This window comes from Mauremys reevesii, linkage group 1, assembly GCF_016161935.1.
Source record: "Mauremys reevesii isolate NIE-2019 linkage group 1, ASM1616193v1, whole genome shotgun sequence".
Classification (NCBI taxonomy): Eukaryota; Metazoa; Chordata; order Testudines; family Geoemydidae; genus Mauremys; species Mauremys reevesii.
Window position 1 is genome coordinate 107,466,784 of NC_052623.1, and position 19,955 is coordinate 107,486,738.

General features: G+C 42.5%; 1 long non-coding RNA gene across 1 annotated transcript; it reads right to left on the bottom strand.

Moving 5' to 3' along the window:
* Positions 1–1,575: 1,575 nt before the first annotated feature.
* Positions 1,576–3,341, bottom strand: LOC120395434. The gene is made up of 2 exons (XR_005592628.1): positions 2,998–3,341; positions 1,576–1,953 (listed from the first exon to the last, which is right to left on the bottom strand). It is a non-coding gene; the product is annotated as an uncharacterized LOC120395434 (long non-coding RNA).
* Between the last annotated feature and the right edge of the window lie 16,614 nt (positions 3,342–19,955).

Consider the following 19,955-nt stretch of genomic DNA (forward strand, 5'->3'; position numbering starts at 1 on the left):
AAATCTACATTTATAAATTGCACTTTCACGGCAAAGAGATTGAACTACAGTACTTGTACAAGATGAATTGAAAAATACTATTTCTTTGATCATTTTTACAGTGCAAATATTTGTAATAAAAATAATATACACTTTGATTTCAATTACAACACAGAATACAATATATATGAAAATTTAGAAAAAATGTTCAAAATATTCAATAAATTTAAATTGGTATTCTATTGTTTAACAGTGTGATTAAAAAGGCGATTAATTGTGATTATTTTTAATCACAATTTTTTTTAGTTAATCACATGAGTTAACTGTGATTAATCAACAGCCCTATTTTTTAAATTTCCATTTTACAGGAAATATTGCATTTCTGATTTTTTCCTAATCAATTAATGTTTTTGGAAATGCAAAATTTCCCACAGGGCAGAAATAAAAGTTCCTGATCAGCTCTAACCTGCCTTAAAGGCTACTGCACACTCTATTATACCACCTATAAACCTGCCATCCAGCACGTCTCTATTTAGTTCACTTTGTTAAACAATTTTAAAAAAGCCACAAAGGGTATATCTACACTGGAATAAAAGACTGATGGCACGGCCATGGTTGATCTGTGTCAGCTGACTTGGGCTTAGAGCACCTAACAATTGCACTGTAGATGTTTGGGGTTGGGTTGGAGCTTGGGTTCTAAAACCATGTGAATGGGATAGATCTCAGAGCCCAAGCGGTAACATCTACACTGTAATTTTTATCCCCACAGGCTGTGCCCTGCAAGCCTGAGTCATTTTGAGATTCAGTGCAGGGCATTTTTTCTAGCAAGGTAGACTTATACCCATAGTAAAAAATCCACTTGGTTAAACATTGATTAAAGGCATGGTGAGGGGTGGTGCATGATAATTTTTCACATATATATGAAGGACAGAAATGCCAGCAATGAAGAGGAGTTATTTAGCATGGATCAAGGAGTATAAGGAAGAGTTAAGTAATGAAATTAAAAGGAAAATTAAGATTAATATCAGGGAAAGCTTCTTCACAGTGAGGCTGTGGAATGTTCTGCTAAGAGTGTTATAAACACCACTGCTTGAAACATATTAAAATTTGAATGGGTAAAGTATTAGTTAGAAAATAGGCTGCAGGGAATAATCTTGCACTCACTGGTGGATGGACCCTGCTAAATCTTTTCATCTCTTAATTTCCATGATTCTAGGATAACAAAGAAGTCTCTCTTTTTGTTAATGATATTGTACCAACATCAGAGTGAACGAAACTTCTCTATTTCCTGACTACAGCAGAGACAAATTTATTACGAATAATATTTGCCCTGAATTTAATTAATTTTTTTTTATATTTGGATAATATTCTCAAACTGATACAAAAAAAATAATACATTCACCAAAATTGGTACGTTTTCAACCAAATAGCTTATATGAACTCATTTCAGCTTCTGGGGTTTTTGTGAAATAGTTCATGTGAATAGTGAATAACAAACTCCACTTTCACTATAAATAAGTAATTCTGCTCTCTGATTGGATCACAAACTTTTTAAATAGGAGAATAGTGATTAATAAACAATAAGGAAAGAACAAATCGTGCATTACTGTTATAATTTTTCAGATGAATGATAATCCTTGCACAAAATTCAAGAAACTTTCAGGATTCACAGACATTTTAAGTATAGGCACCCTTTAGTAATGGGGCCTTTGAACTTAATTGGGAGTGTTCCAGTTGGGAAGATCCCGTGTGCTGCAATCCAGCCTAGAGACCACAACTCCCATGATGCCTTGGGGAAAGAGTGAGAGACTTCTTCTCACAGGGAGTGCAGGTGGTGGTCTACATTTTGGGAGAGGAGTAAGATGGCTGGTGTGGAGCTGCTGCTAACTTCTGCTGAGGCTTCAGAGGTGGTTGGTGGCTTCACTGGAGCCAGGGCAGAGGCTATTGCTGTTCCTGGAGCTGCCTGAGGTGAGCCTGCAGTAAAAGAACTGTGAGTAACCCCCACTCCTGTTTGGGAAAGTATTTGCAAGGAAAATGGCAAAGCACAGAGACTGAGTCTGAGGAGAGGCAGAGTGATCATCCCATTGAACCAGGACCCAGAGCTGCTGACATTTGGTGGGGCCAACTACAATTTCAGAGGGGTTGAGCAGCTTGTTGCCTTGGCTGGACTGATATACAGAACCAACAGAGTGCTGCCTCCAGCTGCAAATCTTCCAGTGAGCCCATGCAAGCAAGTATCTAGGACTCTGAAATCCAGAGGAGTGTAACCTCCGGGGTGGGGAAAAATGGTGGCAGTGTAAATGCCAGCTACATAAATTTCATTTATCACTGTATACTATTTTTGTTAATTGATTTTATTCAACCGCCTCTTGTGGATTTAAATTAGTAGTGACATTTAATCTTAGTCTGTTATACCCTATTTGTTTAAATTGTTAAGTAAAGGTGTGTTAACTCTAATTTAAGTATATCACATGTATATAATTTATAATTTGTATTTTTGAGTTAGACCCATGCCAGAGATGATTAATTATTATTATTAGAATAGGTTTATTCCTGGAGGTTCCCCAGGCACACTCTTGAGTGTATACAGGGCCCAGCCAGGTCAAAGCACCACCAATTTTAAGTTCCTTTCAGAGTAAAGGGACAGCAGTAGATGGGTGGATAGAGGATTCCCACCTATCCAACACCACCACTGGACTACTCAGGATCTCTTAATGTCAACAACATCAGGCGCTCAGGCACACAGGTGAGTGTTGCCTGCTCCCAAGTAACCCAGAGGGGAAAGGTGGGGTTATATAAGTTTCGCAGACCTGCAGAAGAGCTCTGTGTGAGCTCAAAAGCTTGCCTCTGACACCACCAGAAGTTGGTCCAACAAAATATATTACCTCACCCACCTTGTGTCTCTAATATCCTGGGATCGATATGGTTACAACAACGATGCATACATACATTTGAATGATTATCCAAATCATCACAAACATCTTATCAGATGCCCCTTGTAATGGGTTCAGGACTCACCCCAGCGGCGCCTCCTGCTGGTGTCTCTGGGAATTAGATCTTTCCAGTGGAGCTCCTCCTCCTGGTGGTGTCCCGTCCGTTGTTCTCTCCTCTGTCATTGTCTTTGGACCCGCGTTGCTGCATGCTTGGCGGCGTCCTCTTCGAGGCCACTGCCCTCCGGCAGTGCCCCTTAGTCCATCTGCGCCCCCTTCCGGGGGTCGGTGCTCAGCAGTCCCACACCTCAGTCACTATGTTCAACCGCCCTTTGAGTCCAATCCCTTTTGTCAGGGATCTGGCATAGCAAGATGGCCGCTCCCTACGGCCAATGGCTGGGTACACTGCAAGGAGTGAAGGGGGGGGGGACCCAGGCCCGCCCTCTACTCTGGGTCCTGGCCCAGGGACCCTCTGGCGTCAGCTTTGCTGTCCTTCTCTCCCCTCCACTGTCTGTTTCCCTGGGCCGCTTCCGCTACGGCCCCTTGCACCCGCTAGGCCCTTCTTTTCAGGGCCTGCAGCCTGGCAGGCTATGGGTTCAAGCTCCCTAGCCTCCCCGAGCCTGGCCAGCACTGCGCTGTCTGTGGTGCTAGTCTCCTCCCTGGGAGACTGACCTTCCCCTGTCAAAGGCCTGGGACAGACTGACTGCTCCTGCTCTGGGCAGCCTTTTTATATGCCTGAGCCTGGCCCTGATTGGCTGGCTCTAAACTGGGCCCTGATTGGCTCACAATAAGCCCCTCTCTGATTGGCTCACTGTAAGCCCTGTCTGTGCAGGCGCCCTAGCCTGCCACAGCCCACTCTCACAGGGAGTGGGGCAATCCGCCCCACTACACCCCTACAAAAAAACTCTTTTTTTGTTATGAAAATGTTCACTAATCCCTTTTTGTATTATTTTAACAGTTATTCCTTGCACTTTAACACTAAGATTATCAAACAATATTTTAAATAATTAGCATGCTGACAGTCAGACAGATTTCTGTGAATGAGAATTTGCCATCTTGCTTATACATACACTGCATTGCACAAAATTAAAAATGAATAGAGAATGCTTTGAAATGCCAAGTTTTGGTCAAGAAGGATATACTTCACACTGAATAATAATAAATTAAACTTAAAAAATATAAGAAAAATCTGTGACAGAATATATCACTAGTATGTTTATATGGATGAATAGGTCTATTTGCTTCAGTTTATTTGCCCACACAATACATGGGAAGACACCATGATAATAAAATTGTTGCTAGCTGTAGATATAAACATAAAAGAGAGACAAACATGCAGAAAAAGCTTGTATTTAAGAAGGGTACTTGTAAAGCTCAAGTGGTAAACATCTAGCAAGGAGAGTTCCGATTCTCCTCGCAAAAAACATTGTCGCGGGTGGTTCTGGGTACATGTCGTCAGGCCCCCCTCTCCCTTCCTCCGTGAAAGCAACGGCAGACTATCGTTTCATGCCTTTTTTCCTGGGTTAACTGTGCAGACGCCATACCACAGCAAGCATGGAGCCCGCTCAGCTGACCATCACCGTATGTCTCCTGGGTGCTGGCAGACGTGGGACTGCATTGCTGCACAGCAGCAGCTCATTGCCTTTTGGCAACAGACGGTGCATCACGCCTGGTAGCCATCATCATTGTACTCCTGGGTGCTCTTTTAGCCGACCTCAGTGAGGTCTGTCAGGGGCACCTGGGCAAACATGGGACTGACTCAGCCAGGTCATTCCCATCTTCTGCCGAGCACCCAGTAGATGATGATGGCTAGCAGTCGTACTGCACCATCTGCTGCCAGCCTAAGATGTAAAAGATAGATGGAGTGGATCAAAACAGATTTATTTTGTATTCATTTGCTCCCCACTCCCTCCGTGAAATCAACGGCCTGCCAAACACAGGGTTTTGAGTTCAATCTTTGAGGGGGCCATTCTGTGTGATAGTTGTTTGTGTTTCTCCTTGCTGCAAAGCCACCCCCTTTGTTGATTTTAATTCCCTGTAAGCCATGTCATCAGTCGCCCCTCCCCAGAGCAACAGCAGACAATCGTTTCGCGCCTTTTTTTCAGTGCAGACGCCATACCATGGCAAGCATGGAGCCTGCTCATCTCAACACAGCAGTCATGAACATTGTAAACACCTCGCCCATTATCATGCAGTTTATGCAGAACCAGAACCTGAAAAACCAGGCAAGGAGGAGGCAATGGCAGCGCAGTGACAAGAGTGATGAGGACATGGACACAGAATTCTCTCTAAGCGCGGGCCCCGTTGCTTTGGAGATCATGGTGTTAATGGGGCAGGTTCATGTCGTGGAACGCCGATTCTGGGCCTGGGAAACAAGCACAGACTGGTGGGACCGCATAGTGTTGCAAGTGTGGGACAATTCCCAGTGGCTGCGAAACCTTCGCATGGCTAAGAGCACTTTCACAGAACTTCGTGACTTGCTTTCTCCTGCCCTGAAGTGCCAGAATACCAAGATGAGAACAGCCCTCACAGTTGAGAAGAGAGTGGCGATAGCCCTCTGGAAGTTTGCAATGCCAGACAGCTACCGGTCGGTCGGGAATCAATTTGGAGTGGGCGAATCTACTGTGGGGGCTTCTGTGATCCAAGTAGCCAAAGCAATCACTGAGCTACTGCTACCAAAGGTAGTGACTCTGGGAAATGTGCAGGTCATAGTAGATGGCTTTGCTGCAATGGGATTCCCTAACTGTGGTGGGGTGATAGATGGAACTCATATCCCTATCTTGGCACCAGACCACCAGGGCAGCCAGTACATAAACCACAAGGGGTATTTTTCAAAGGTGCTGCAAGCACTAGTGGATCACAAGGGACGTTTCACCAACATCAACGTGGGATGGCCGGGAAGGGTTCATGATGCTTGTGTCTGCAGGAACACTAGTCTGTTTAAATGGCTGCAGCAAGGGATTTACTTCCCAGACCAGAAAATAACCATTGGGGATGTTGACATGCCTATAGTTATCCTTGGGGACCCAGCCTACACTTTAATGCCATGACCTACGAAGCAATACACAGGCAGCCTGGACAGCAGTCAGGAGCTGTTCAACTATAGGTTGAAAAAGTGAAGAATGGAGGTAGAATGTGCATTTGGATGTTTAAAAGTGTGCTGGTGCACTTTACTGACTTACTCAGACCTCAGCAAAACCAATATTCCCATTGTTATTGCTGCTTGCTGTGTGCTCCACAATCTCTGTGAGAGTAAGGGGGAGATGTTTATGGCGGGGTGGGAGGTTGAGGCAAATTGCCTGGCCGTTGATTACACGCAGCCAGACACCAGGGTGATTAGAAGAGCACACCAGGAAGCGCTGCACATCAGAGAAACTTTGAAAACCAGTTTCATGACTAGCCAGGCTATGGTGTGACAGTTCTGTTTGTTTCTCCTTGATTAAAACCCAGCCCCTTGGTTAACTCATTCCCTGTAAGCCACCCACCCTCTCCCCTTCGGTCACAGTCACTATCATTTAAAAACCATGTATTCTTTATTAATTGATTATAAAAATAGGGAGATAACTGACAAGGTAGCCTGGGTTGGGTGTGGGAGGAGAGGAGGAGGGAAGGAAAAGACCACTTCAAAACTTGCTGAATGCCAGCCTTCTGTTGCTTGGGCTGTCCACTGGGGTGGAGTGGTTGGGTCCCCGGAGCCTCCCTCCCCTGCGTTCTTGGGCATCTGGGTGAGGGGGCTATGGAACATGGGGAGGGGGGAGGGCAGTTAAACAGGGGCTGCAGTGGCACTCTGTGATCCTGCTGCCGTTTCTGAAGCTCCACCAGATGCTCTTTCATTGCAGGTCGACTGCATGATCTGAGAGAACATTTCATCGTACGTGCGGTTTTTTTTTGCCACCTTATCTGAGATAGCTTTCGGGATGGAGGAGGGATGCTTGAAAAATTTGCAGCTGTGAGAGGGGAAAAAAGGGAGAGAAGTATTTAAAAAGATAAATTTTACAGAAAAATGGTTATACTCTTTCATGGTGAACAACACTATTCACATTACATAGCACATGTGATTTTGGTAAAAGGTCGCATTTTGCATCTTTTATATTGAGTGCCAGACACAGGGCTGGGCAACGGAATTCCCCTCATCCCAAACCCCTCATCCCAAGCCCTGCCCCAGAGCCCTCAGAGCCCCAGAGCCCTCACCTCCTCCCACACCCCAACCCCCTGCTCTAGCCTGGAACCCCTCCCGCATCCTGAACCCCTCATTTCTGGCCCCAGCCTAGAGCCTGCACCCCCAGCTGGAGCCTTCACCCCCTCCCACACTCCAACCCCTGCTCCAGCTCAGTGAAAGTGAGGGAGGGTGGGGGAGAATGAACGATTGAGGGAGGGGGGCTGGAGTGAGTGGGCGGTGGGGCCTCAGAGAAGGGCGAGGCGTTGGGGAAGGGACACAAGGCAGGGCAGGGATGTTTTGTTTTTTGCAATTAGAAAATTGGCAACCCTGAAGCTCCGAGCCCCCGCCCCCTGCTGCAGAGATGGAGCCACCCCACCATGAGGCGGTGTGTGGCCAGCGATTGATTTTTTTCTGTGGGTCAATGGCCCCTGATAGAAAAATTGTTCCCCACCCCTGCCTTAACTGAATAGAGCTTCATATGCCTACCTTAGGAATCTGGCAAGTATAATTCTCTTCATTTTACAGTCATGTCTAGCAGTGCTGGTAAAAATTAACTTAACCTTTGAGTGCTTCACTTTGCAATCTTAATCTTCTTTTATTGGAGCTTTTATACACACACACACACACACACTTAAAAGATCTAATGAAATACTACTATATGGAACCAATACAATTTGTGTTGTGTGATAACTTTGCCATAATCTTATTTTATGTAAACATATTTTCCTCCTGCCTTTCCTAGTATTAAATTATATTGGATCTTACTTTGGGTCAGATTGTTTCTGGACCTTATGGAGGTGCCTTAAAGAGCCTTCCCTCCCACTTGCTTAGCCCACATTAGGGCTAGGCAGAATTGCAATTCCTATACTCAGGATGGATCAGCGAATACTCTGTTCCTACTCCTCCAGGTCACAGAGTGTCCAAAGGGAGCATGGAGGAGGAGGAGGAGCTATGGCCCCAGTACTGAGGTGTCGGGGGAGAGCAGACTGAATACCAGAAAAGAGCGAACTAATGCCTGTGCTCTCTTTCAGCTTCAGAGAGGCATTTTACTTTATGCCAACCCTCAGGCCATTTCTTGCTCTGGGCTGTGTCGAACAGGCAGGATCTGGCACTTGAATTATAAACACCTCCGGGCAGAGACTGTTTCCTTAATCTCACTAAAGTTCCATACATGTGTATAATATTATAGTACAAAAAAGGCAGAGTACGCAGCTGGAGAGGTCAACAGGACTGGAAGGCAATGGATCTGAATTCAAATTTTTGCCAGGAGCTTGATGTGTGAATATGTGCAAGTCATTCCCTTTTAGATCTGATAGGGAATTTTTTTGTCAGAAAATACCAGTTGGCCAAACACAATTTTTTTGTGGAAATGTATCAGGTTTTTCAGGTGTAGCATGGAATTTCTGGTCAAAACTAGAGAACAGGGCAGGGCAGGGCACTCAACTGGGATGTGGGTGATCCAGGTTCAATTCCCTGCCTGATTCAGAGCACAGACTTGACTCACCTACACCTTCAGTGAGTGCCATAATCAATGGGACATTGGCTATTCTGGGGTGGGGAGGTCTATCTAGTTTATTCACACAAAAATAATCAAAAGGTGGCATGCAGAACAAAAACAAATTTCAAAACCTTGACCTCTTTTGCAAAATGGAATTCTTGTTTTCTGCCCAGCCCTACTTACATTCACTCGCCTTATTTGTGAAACAGAGACAATGATACTTTATGTCCCTCCCTGAAATCTGAGAACTATATAAGGAACTAAGCATTATTATATACAAAAAATGAAATAATAAAATAAAAGAACTCTAATGACAAGAATATAAATACTAGTCCATGTTATGTAAAATGTTCTTTATCTCTCTTATGACACCCGAGTACAGTAGTGCTCCACAGAATGGTTCCTGAAATAAAAATTAAAAAATAAAAAAAAAATTGAATATCATCGTCTGAACAAAAAATTACTGGGAATGTGTGTGTGTGCACACACACAAGTTTTGGAAGGGTGAAAAAGTTAACTAACATATGTCTACAGAAGCCTCTCTTTACTCTGCCTCACAATATAGCCCTGAGGGAAAAGTCTTTTGTTGAATAACATAAACCTCTCTTATATATGATACAATGCTCTCTGGATAATATGTGCTTACAATCAGGGGTGGCTAACCTACTTTGTTGGAAAGAGATGAACACTTCTATTAGTGCCTTCCTGTTTGACATTGTCTTCTTCAAGTACCATATAAGAGCTCTTCTCATGCAGTACATCTACCAAATAGTGTAATCTCTCAGACATGGCTTATATGATTTTAGGTTAAGTGTTTCAGGCCTGATCTCAGTATTTAGTTGAAAATCTGAAACCACTTAGGATGGCATGAAAAGTCTACTTTAATTTAACCACCAAGTTAGCCTTAAAACATCAGACTTTGTTAGTCATTTATTTATTTTATGACTGTTTGTGTTTGCAGAAGATAGGCTTCTGGATTCTCTAAGATTTATTTCAGTGGGAATTCAATTAACAAGAATGGCTTCTATTTCAGAATTAATACTAAGTCTAAACCCATTTGAATGGCTATGTTCCTCATGCCTACAATAACCATCAGCACCTCAATACAGTAATATCTTCTACTACTCTACTTCACCCAGTGATTTTATGAAATGCTGGTATTGCATTTCTGCCACATCAGCCTGATCACAGAATCCATGAATCTCTGAAAAAAAAAGAAAAATGCAGAACAATATATAATGACTGTTCACAGTCATGTACCAGAAGCAGACCAGTGTCCCACTGTATGTGAAACATTTAAATAACAATAACCAAGGCCAGCTCCAGGCACCAGCCCAACAAGCAGGTGGTTGGGACAGCCAACGGAGAGGGGCAGCAGATCTGGATCTTCGGCAGCAATTCGACAACGGGTCTCTCACTCCCTCTCGGAGAGAAGGACCAGCCGCCGAATTGCCACCGAACACTGAAGCAGCGGCAGTAGAGCTGCAGATCGTGATCACGGTTTTTTTTTTCCCTTTTTGCTGCTTGGGGTGGCAAAAACCCTGGAGCCAGCCCTGACAACAACAACTATGCTGCCCTGAGAATATCAAATCTGGAGATAAAACAAAAATCAGTGAAAACTTCCCTTGTGAACAATCAATATGACTTTTGGCTACTCCTAAATGCAAAAAATGCCTAGCAATCTGAAAAACTCCATATAGCCATTAAGGTTTTGTTTAAAAGGTGTTAATAATACTTTACTCCACAGGATGAATTGGAAGTTATATCCACCTATTCACCATTCTGTCTGTAAAATAATACCTCCTCGAATTAAGTATTATTTTACAATCAGCTTCCTAATTGTATCTACCACCGCTAGTCCTAGTTTGCCCAATAAACTCAAAGAGATCTCCAAGCATAATTGTTAGCCAGTTTAAAGATTGCAATAGTCAATTATAAATAATCATCTAATAATCCCAATTTAATCAATCTCCTCTCTTATAATGCACGTCTCCTCCATTCAATCAATGATTTTTATTGCTGTACACAGTTCTTTCTCCACCCCAGCTTCAAATAAGCAGTGATGGCATGGTAAATTTGGGTGGGACAGTGTCAGTTGTCATAGCTCTTACTGGGTTCATTACTTTAAAGCATTTTTAAAAGTTTTCCTCGTCACTGTAAGTACATGCTGAGCTATTCTGAGCAGCCTGCTATTGTTGCTGGGTCACCTACCTGAAAGTGCTCCTGAATTTAAAGCCAGTTTTGAAAGCATCCCTTATGGCCCTGCTACAGTATCAAGATTCCCATCTTTATTGAGTCCCTGGACTCTTCCATATTACAAATAATAATAACTGTTGCTGGGCTATTCAGAGAAGTCCTGCTGATCCTTTGTTTGAGCCCCCTTCTGGAATCTGCTCATAGGAAAAGCCCCAAGTGGTCTAAGTACAGAGCTTGACTGAAAAAAGAATGGTTGTACACGTAACTTTCTGTTGCTAACTCTGGTTGATTTTATCACAAGCCCATTTATATTTGATGGTTTTCTGACAGCCCCAGATCCGGGAATCCAGATGCTGCATGAGAATCTCAGCTTTCATTTTGTTTTAATTTAAAAAAGGCTCAAAAGTCAGAAGACAAAAAGAACCAAACATATTATTTTTTAATATCTCATGATTTTTAAGCTGAGCTTGTGATTTCTGTTAGGGGACTGACTCATGGTTTTGGAACACTTTGTGTTGCCAAAGATTAGAATATGTTGCCGCAGTGCTATAACCAGGCTCTGTAACGTGATAACTTTCTTTTGTGACACAGTATACAATACCTCCTTACATTTTGAGGGGTGTATCTTGTTAGATTTCCTCATTGTCAGCAAACATTGAACAGAATATTCAAATGCCTAATCTTTCATTGGTCCAACCAGATCCTTTTCCTCCGGTTTATTAACTAATTCAGTGCCATTTAAATGGTACTTATTTTTACCTTTATTTCTACCCAAATGTATGACTGTACACCTAGAGAAATACAGGGAAGAGCAGATCAGTCCCCTTCTAGTTCAATGGAAGTGGATTTTCTCTTCCCTAGTGAATGTCTTTGGGCTCAGAAACACACTAGGATTAACTTTATGGGCTGCCTTTTAAGTACTATTGTAAAAAATGGAGAGAATCATGAGGCATGTCTCAGCTCCAAAGGCAGGTGCTGAATCTCAGGCATTGCTCAGTCCAAATTGAGGAAGAGAAGCACCTGCATCTTCTGAATTGTCTCAGCTCCTTCCCCAAGGATGCTTTCACACAAAATCATAGGAATGGGTGGCTGGAACAGACCTCAAGAAGTCTTCAAATCCAGCCTCCTGCACTATGGTAGGACCAAGTAAACCTAGACTATCCCTGACAGGTGTTTGTCCAATAATGGGGATTCCACAACTACCCTTATAGTTAGAAGGATTTTCCTAATATCTAACTGTAAGCCTCTGGACTCACCGCCGCAGCACCTCCTTTTGGTGACTTCCGGGAATTAGCTTGTTCCAGCTCCAGAGCGCCCTCTGCAGGCCGGTGATCCGCCTTACCTGTGTCCCCGTGTCCCTGCCAGGACCCCAGTGCCTTGTTTACCTGGGGCGCTGCCCCCCTGGCAGTAACCCCTCACAGCCTCATGATCTTCCCCTCCCAGGGGAACGCCCACCCACTATCCCCACTTCACTCAGTGTTCGGCTACTGCCAGTCCCAATCTAGCCCCCCACTCACTGGGGCAGACTGCAGTGTCAGCCACTCATCATAGGCAAAGGGGGTTCGGACCTGCTGCCTCTGCCTACCCACGGGCTGCCCTCTGCAACCCAGTACCTAATGGGCCTTACCAGGCCTTCAGCGTGGGGCTTTCCTAGGCCAGAGCTCCCCGGCTCCCTAGGCCTTTCCCCAGCCCTGCTCCACTCTAGGTTCCCTTCTTGGCACCTTGCAGCCAGGACCTTCTCCCTCTACAGGCAAAGGGAGACTGCCTGGGCCTCTGGCTCACTGCCTTTTATAGGGGCCAGCTGGGCCTGATTGGGGCATGGCCACAGCTGAGCCTACTTTCCTCCAATCAGCCCAGGCTTCTTGCCCCAGCCACAGCCCTCTCCTGGGCAGAGCAGGAGCGGGTAATCACTCCACTCCACTAACCTAAATCTCCCTTGCTGCAGATTAAGCCCATGACTTCTTGTCCTACCTTCAGGAAACATGGAGACTAATTATTAACTATCCTCTTTATAACAGGCCTTAACATATTTGAAGACTATTATCAGGTCCCCCTCAGTCATCTTTTCTCAAGACTGAACATGTCCAGTTTTTTTTAACCTTTCCTCCTAGGTCAGGTTTTCTAAATTTTTTATCATTTTTGTTACTCTCCTGTAGACTCTCTCAAATTTGTCCACATCTTTCCTAAAGTGTAGAACCCAATTGGACACAGGAATCCATCTGAGGCCACAGCAGTGCCAAGTCAAGTCAGACAATTACTTCCCATGTCTTACATATGATAATATAGTCCAGAATGAGATTAGCCTTTTTCTCAGCTGTGTCACATTGTTGGCTCATATTCAATTTGTGATGCACTATAATCCTTAGATCCTTTTCTGCAGTATTACCATTTTGTACTTGAACATTGGATTTTTTTTCTTCCTAAGTAAAGGACTTTGCACTTATCTTTATTGAATTTCATCTTGTTGAATTCACACCATTTCTCCAATCTGTCAAGGTCATTTTGAATTCTAGCCCTGTCCTCCAAATTGTTTGCCACTTCACCCAGCTTTGTGTAATCTACAAATGGTATAAGCATACTCTCCACTCCATTGTCCATTGTCTTTAATGAAAATATTGAATAGTACCAGGCCTAGGACTGACCTCTGCATGTCCTCACTAGATATCTCCTCTCAGTTTGACAGCAAAACATTGATAACAACTCTTGGAGTATGGTTTTTTTTTTAAATAATTGTGCACCCATGTTATAGTAATTTCATCTAGACCTCATCTCCCTAGTTTGCTTATAAGAATCAAAATATATCACATCTACTGGTTCCCCACACCCCACATCAACGAGGCCAGTAACCCCTGTCAAGAAAGAAATTAGTTGGTTTGGTGTGATTTCTTCTTGGAAAATCCTGCTGGCTATTCCTTACAACCATATTTTACTCCAGATGCTTAAAATTCATTGTTCCAATGTCTTTCCAAGTATCAAAGTTAGGCTGAATGGTTTGTAAATCCCTGGGTTCTTTTTGGTCCTTTTCATAAAGAGAGGTACTATTTTTGCTCTTTCCCAGTCTTCTGAGATCTCATCCATCCTCCAGGAGTTCTCAAAGGTAATTGCTAATGATTCTCCTGAACTCCTTTTCCCCTTAGTTTCCCTCTCCCCCTCCCATAGGGTCTTGCCTACCAGTTCTCTGAGTTTGTGAAAGTGTGCTTTTTTTAAAGTCCATTGTCCTTATTCTGCCGCTCTCACTCCTCCCTCTCCTTGGACATGAAATCTATCATTTCATGATCACTTTTATCCAAATTGCCTTCCACCTTCAGATTCACTACAAATTCTTCCCTGTTGGTCAAAATCAAGTAAAAAATGGCTGTCCCTGGTTACTTCCTCCACTTTTTGGAACAAAAAGTTGTTCCCAATACATTCCAAGAACTTACTGGAATTTTGTTTTGTTTTGCCATAGTACATTTTTAATAGCTGTCAGGGTAGTTAAAGTCCTGCATTACTACGAGGTCTCATGTTTTGGATATGTCTATTTATTCTAAAAACTCCTCACCCTCCTCTTCTTCATTTACTTGTCTATAGTAGACCCCTACCATGACATCAGCCCTATTTCTATCCTTTTCATCTTTACCCAGTGACTCTCAACAGGTCTGCTTCCAACCTCTTTGTGGAACTCAAAACAAGTATATACATTCTTGATGTATAATGCAATGTCTCCTCCCTTTTTACCCGTCCCATCCTTCTTGAACAATCTTACCCTCCAATACCAATATTTGAGTCATGAGACTTATTCTGCCAAGTCTCTGTGATGTCAATTAAGTCATAATTTAGCTTATTACTAATACTTCCAGTTCTTCATGTTTATTCCCTTTATTCCTTGCATTTGTGCATAGACATTTAAAATGTTAAGCAGATTCCCCCACCGATTTTCCTCTTGTTGTTAGTATGACCCTATTGTAATTTACCATTTCCCCACCCCATATCTAACTCTCTGTTAAAGTCACCTTTTTATATACTTACCTGTGGTCTTTTGTCACCTGTTCCATTTGAACCTAGTTTAAAGCCCTCCTAACTAGGTTGGTGAATCACTGCATAAAGATGATCTTCCCCTTCTTGGTCAGGTGAACCTCATCTCTTCACATTAGACCTTCTTCCCAGAAAAGAATCCCATGGTCAAGAAAGCTGAAATCCTTCCGTTGACATCATTTGCACAGCCATACATTCATCGGCGGGAGGCGTGTATCCCTGTCTGGACCCTTATCTTCCATAGGGAAGTTGGATTAGAGCACAACCTGCACCCCTTACCCCTTCATCCTAGTTTCCAGAGCCCTGTAGTTACTGCTGAGCTGCTCAGGGACAGACCTGGCAGTATGATTAGTGCCCATGTAGATGAGCAACATGGGGTAATAATCAGAGGGTAAGGGGAGCCTCGAGAACCTTTCTGTAATTCTTGAACACAGGCTTTAGGCAGGCAGCACATCTCCTGGGACACCATGTCAGATCAGCAGCTGATGCTTCCATTCCCCTTAGAAGGGAATCTGTAACCACTGACTCTCTACATCTCTTCCTCTCAGGTGCGGTGGCCAGGAGCCCCTCAGCCTTGGGGGCGAATGGCTCCTCCTCAGCCATTGATGTCTGCGCCTCACCTCCTGTTGCCAGTACAGCATACTTGTTCTTCTGATGGACAAGAGACCTGAGTGGAGGAAATAGTGCCATATAATGCCCAAGGTGGCCAATAGACAGTCTTTTCCTCACAGAGCATCCAATTCTTCTTCCTCCTCTGGTGCTGCGGTAATCATATGTAGTCAGTTAGCACCCTCCAGCCCAGATATTTCCATGTTGTCAATTAAATCCTTGTGCTCCCAGATGCTACGCGGATGAGCCATCTCCTCCCAGTGCTCTCTTGCTTGCTTCCATAAGACTTCATCAACAGCCACCTCTCACACCTGGTGGTTCCCCCTGCCTGGCTTTCATTAGTGAGGATATGCAGGCTGCATTCCCAGGAAGTCAAGGCTAGGTGCAGGGTGGAAGCCTTCAGGGTCAGGATGCTTGTCTGGCAGGTGCAGGCAGAGAAAGAGCTAGCAGTGGTGTTGGCAATGTGTCATTTTCCTCCCATGGAGGGTTCTTCATTAGAGTACCAGCAAGTTAAGAAAACAAAAAACAACACACATCCCTGCACTGGCTAAATCAGCTGTCTTAAGTCTCCTAATTGCCTTAATCTCACCAGCCACTGGAAGCCTGCATTTTTTTAAAGCAGTCCCACACACAACTGGAATGGGTGACTCAATCCCTCTAACCATTAGCCTATCCAATCACAAGCACTGCTCTCACTTCAAAGGTCCCCTAGTAGCTGTAACAGTATTACTTCACCTCTTGTTCCACAGTTGCCAGAGGCTGATTCATGCTTGCTGCTCTCCCTTTACATGTCTCTAGGCCTAAGGAGAGGAGAATAACGTACTGGCACTGGCACACCTAAACTACTTAACATCTTTAAACAATTTGCGGACAGACCAAACACTTTCTTTCACACAGATGGTCTCCATATTTATAGGGGAATATCCTAAATTGAGACATTTTATGATCCAGTCTATAAAACAGAATCCATCTAGGAAAATGTGTCTTATAATTGTTTTTTTTTTCTTAATGGTTGACATCTTCAACTCAAACTGTTTCATTCCTGTGGTTAGGGAGATGGTCACTATGTATATAAACCATGTAATGAATTGACACTCTCCCACTATATTTGGTATATTGATCAAGTTGTTGGTTTTTAAAAATAAATAAATTGTTCTTCTAAATTCAATGAATAAACTAATATTCTTGCTAAAGATTTATTGCATATTTTTGAAGGCAGGTACTGGGGCAAATCTGTATAAATGCCATGGAATACCAAAGTTGCATGTAGCATCAAATCCTGCTTGCCTTACTAACAATGAAGTCAATATGTTTAAAGTGAAAAGGATTTAGCCAATTATTTGAAATATTTATAAATCATTTAAAGGATTTATTTAGCATAATCTAAAGTAGCTGTTTTGAATAGGACAGTCTATCAACATCTAAAATGGGCCACTGCATTTCTGCAAAAATCATATTAAATAAGGAGCTCAGTTTTCATGACGGTACATCTTTATAATTCTTGTCTGTAGACAATATTGAAAAATCAAAATGTTACCTCATGAATCACAAATACTTTCATTTAGTATCTTGGAATTTTTGTCCCCAAAATGACTGAGACTTGTAAATCTTGATGGGAAGTTATTGCAAAACAGCATTGTGTTATAATTAAAATACTGGAATGGGATAGGGCCGAGAATTGGCTTCAGCCTCACATTCATCGATCAGTGCAGTTGAGCTGGAACAGGTGATGTAATAATTTGCTGCTGGTATAGGCTAGCAGTAGGTATTACTCCCCCTCAGAGCAAGGAAGAAGGTGGGGAGAAATTGAGATTCAGAGGTGAGCCTTTGAATCACTACAATGCCTCCCAAAGATACATCTGGGATATTGCATTTTATGTACCATCCATTGCATGGGGCACTGCCTAAAGCTACAATCTAGTTCTAAATGCAAATGGCCAGACTAACCTCTGGGTGCATTAAGGAGCCTATTGTAAACACAGATCCAAGGTTTCTCCACAGGAGGGAGGACTAGCACTGTTTGGGACTTCTTCTTTTTTTTTTTTTTTGACAAATAGTTTTTTGTTGAAAAATTCCAATTTGTCAAAATCTAAACTGTCTGTGAAACAGGGTTGAGTATGACATTTCCTGACTCCAAAAAAATGGTGAGTAAAAAGGTTTTGAAATTTGGAATGTATCATTTCAAGATTTTCTAAATGAAAAAAATATTGGTTTCTGGGTCAAAACAACTATTTGTTTCAAAATTTAAGTTAATTAGACTGAAAAAGGCCAACATCAAAACAAAACCTTTCAGAATTATCAAAAGGAAGCATTTTTGTTGGCCCAAAATGGGGGAAAATGTCATTTTCAGTTCACAAATATTTTTGAGGCTTCAGCCTTTCATCCTGACTTGAGGTGGGACCCAGCTCTACTAAGGACTCAATTCTGCCACCCTGACTCTTCTTGAATAGTATTTTACCCTGAGTCTTACAGTGAGTGGACCTGAGGGACATACAGCAACACTGCTCTGTGTGACTATCTGCATTGCAGGTCACAATGCTGAAGGGAAACCATTTTCCAAGAAACTGCTATTTCTCCCTTCCCTAGAGATGGGTGGACAGGCATGAGGAATAGGCTGAGCCTTGGTTCCAAACCTAGAACATACTAGCCTGCTGAGCTGGCATGGAAGTAGAAGTAAGCAATGCTAAGAAAGACTTGGCACAGATTACTTACCCCCTCCACCATAGAGCAAGGTGTAACACGGAACCTAATTGTGACTCTGTTGCACAGTTCAGTTTAGGGTCTGCTCCTGTAGTAGCACAACTGCACAATCTGTCAATTTGCAAGCAGTCCTACTGAAGTCACAAGGAAACATCTGTGGAGTAAAGTATTATTCAGTGTGTGTAAAAGCAGCATAATTGGGGCCCTTTTCCTATATTTTGAGATAGGAGAATAAGTGGCTTCTGTCTCAGTATATATTGTTCTCCTTTAACACCAACATCAGTAAAACTCTCTTTCAGTCTGGTGTGATCCTGAGGAGCATATATACATATTTCATGCTTCTAAAAATCAAATTCTTGTTACAGACAAAGTCAGTTTTCACATTAATGGATGATGATTCATTCTGACATAGCTGTAAAAATTGCTGTCAAACAATATAAATTGTTTTGAATCCTAAACCAAAGCACAGAGGAAAACAAGATGGATCCAATGTGCATTAGCTCCTAAACAGCAAAGAAAAAAAAGAAGAAAAAGGAACAGAATGAAAGGAAAATAGATATGTTTAGAGGAGAGACAAGGTGAGGCAGGTAATATCTTTTAATTGGACCAACTTCTGCTAGTGAAAGACAAACTTTTGAAATACACAGAACTCTTCTTTGAAAACTTGACTTTCACCAACAGAGATTGATCCAATAAAAGATACTGCCTCACCCACATTATCTCTCTAATATCCTAGGACCAATATGGCTACAACACCACATATATTTAGAGGAGAGAGTTTGAAATTACTGTTTATTATTAGTTATTATTTCTTAAATACATTGATCTCCTCCATAGTGGGTGGATACAACTCCATTCAAATACCATAATATACCTTGTGTGATAATTTTCTAAAATTTCTTGGTAAATATGGTTGATAATGCGATTGGCTCTTTTCTCAGGACATGGCGGAAGGGAAGGAGGGCCAATTTTCTTATTGTCTTAAAAAAAAGTGAAATCAGTAACACTCTTCAACTACACAGCATTTGTTTGTTTGGAGTCTTGCAAATGTATAACACATTTAATCTAAGAAGTAAGATTCGAGTTGCAGCCTGGTTCAATTCGTAAGTTACTTCATCTCTCTTAACCTCCAGTTACCTTCCCCATGTTAAGAGACTTGCCCAGTGTCTCAGAGTGAGAAGTCCTAGTCCCCATACTTCTGCAACTATACAACACAGCCTTCCAAATTAAATGAATTATTACCCCTAGCAGGAAGGAAAGGCTACATTAGCAGTGTGGAAAAAGGGAGCAAGGAAGGCTCAAAAAGGCAATGTAAAAAAAAAAGTTAGAAAAAAAATACCTGAAGTTATTTTATTATTTAAGTTTCATGTACCCTAAACATAATTCAGATTGATGATGTTATACCTAAATCAGAAAATAAAGTTCTGAATGTTGATGATGATGATGAGAATATGCACTACTGAATAAAGCTTGAAACTATCAGTGGGGCAGGCAACTCTCCAGATGTTTGAGATGGGGGTCACCCTTAGATTACTTAATTTACCATACATCACTTCTAATCTATCAAAACAAATCTTTATTTCTGCCAAAACAGCACAGGAAATGATTTTCTCTCACACACAGTGTTCACGTGTTTTCCAGGACTTGGCTTCGTTACAGGACACTGTGCGATAACTGCATGTAACAAAAAGAACATCTTTTTTACTCCTGTGTGACAACCAAATGTTGTTAAAATTATAGTCTTTCAGTGAAACTGGTTTGAGGTTCTTTTGTGCCTAGCTTAATTATATGCAGTAACACAGACTTTTTTCTTTATGTTGTCTCCCTACTGAACAGTACTTTATTCTGTGACTAATCCGGCTGATTTCAG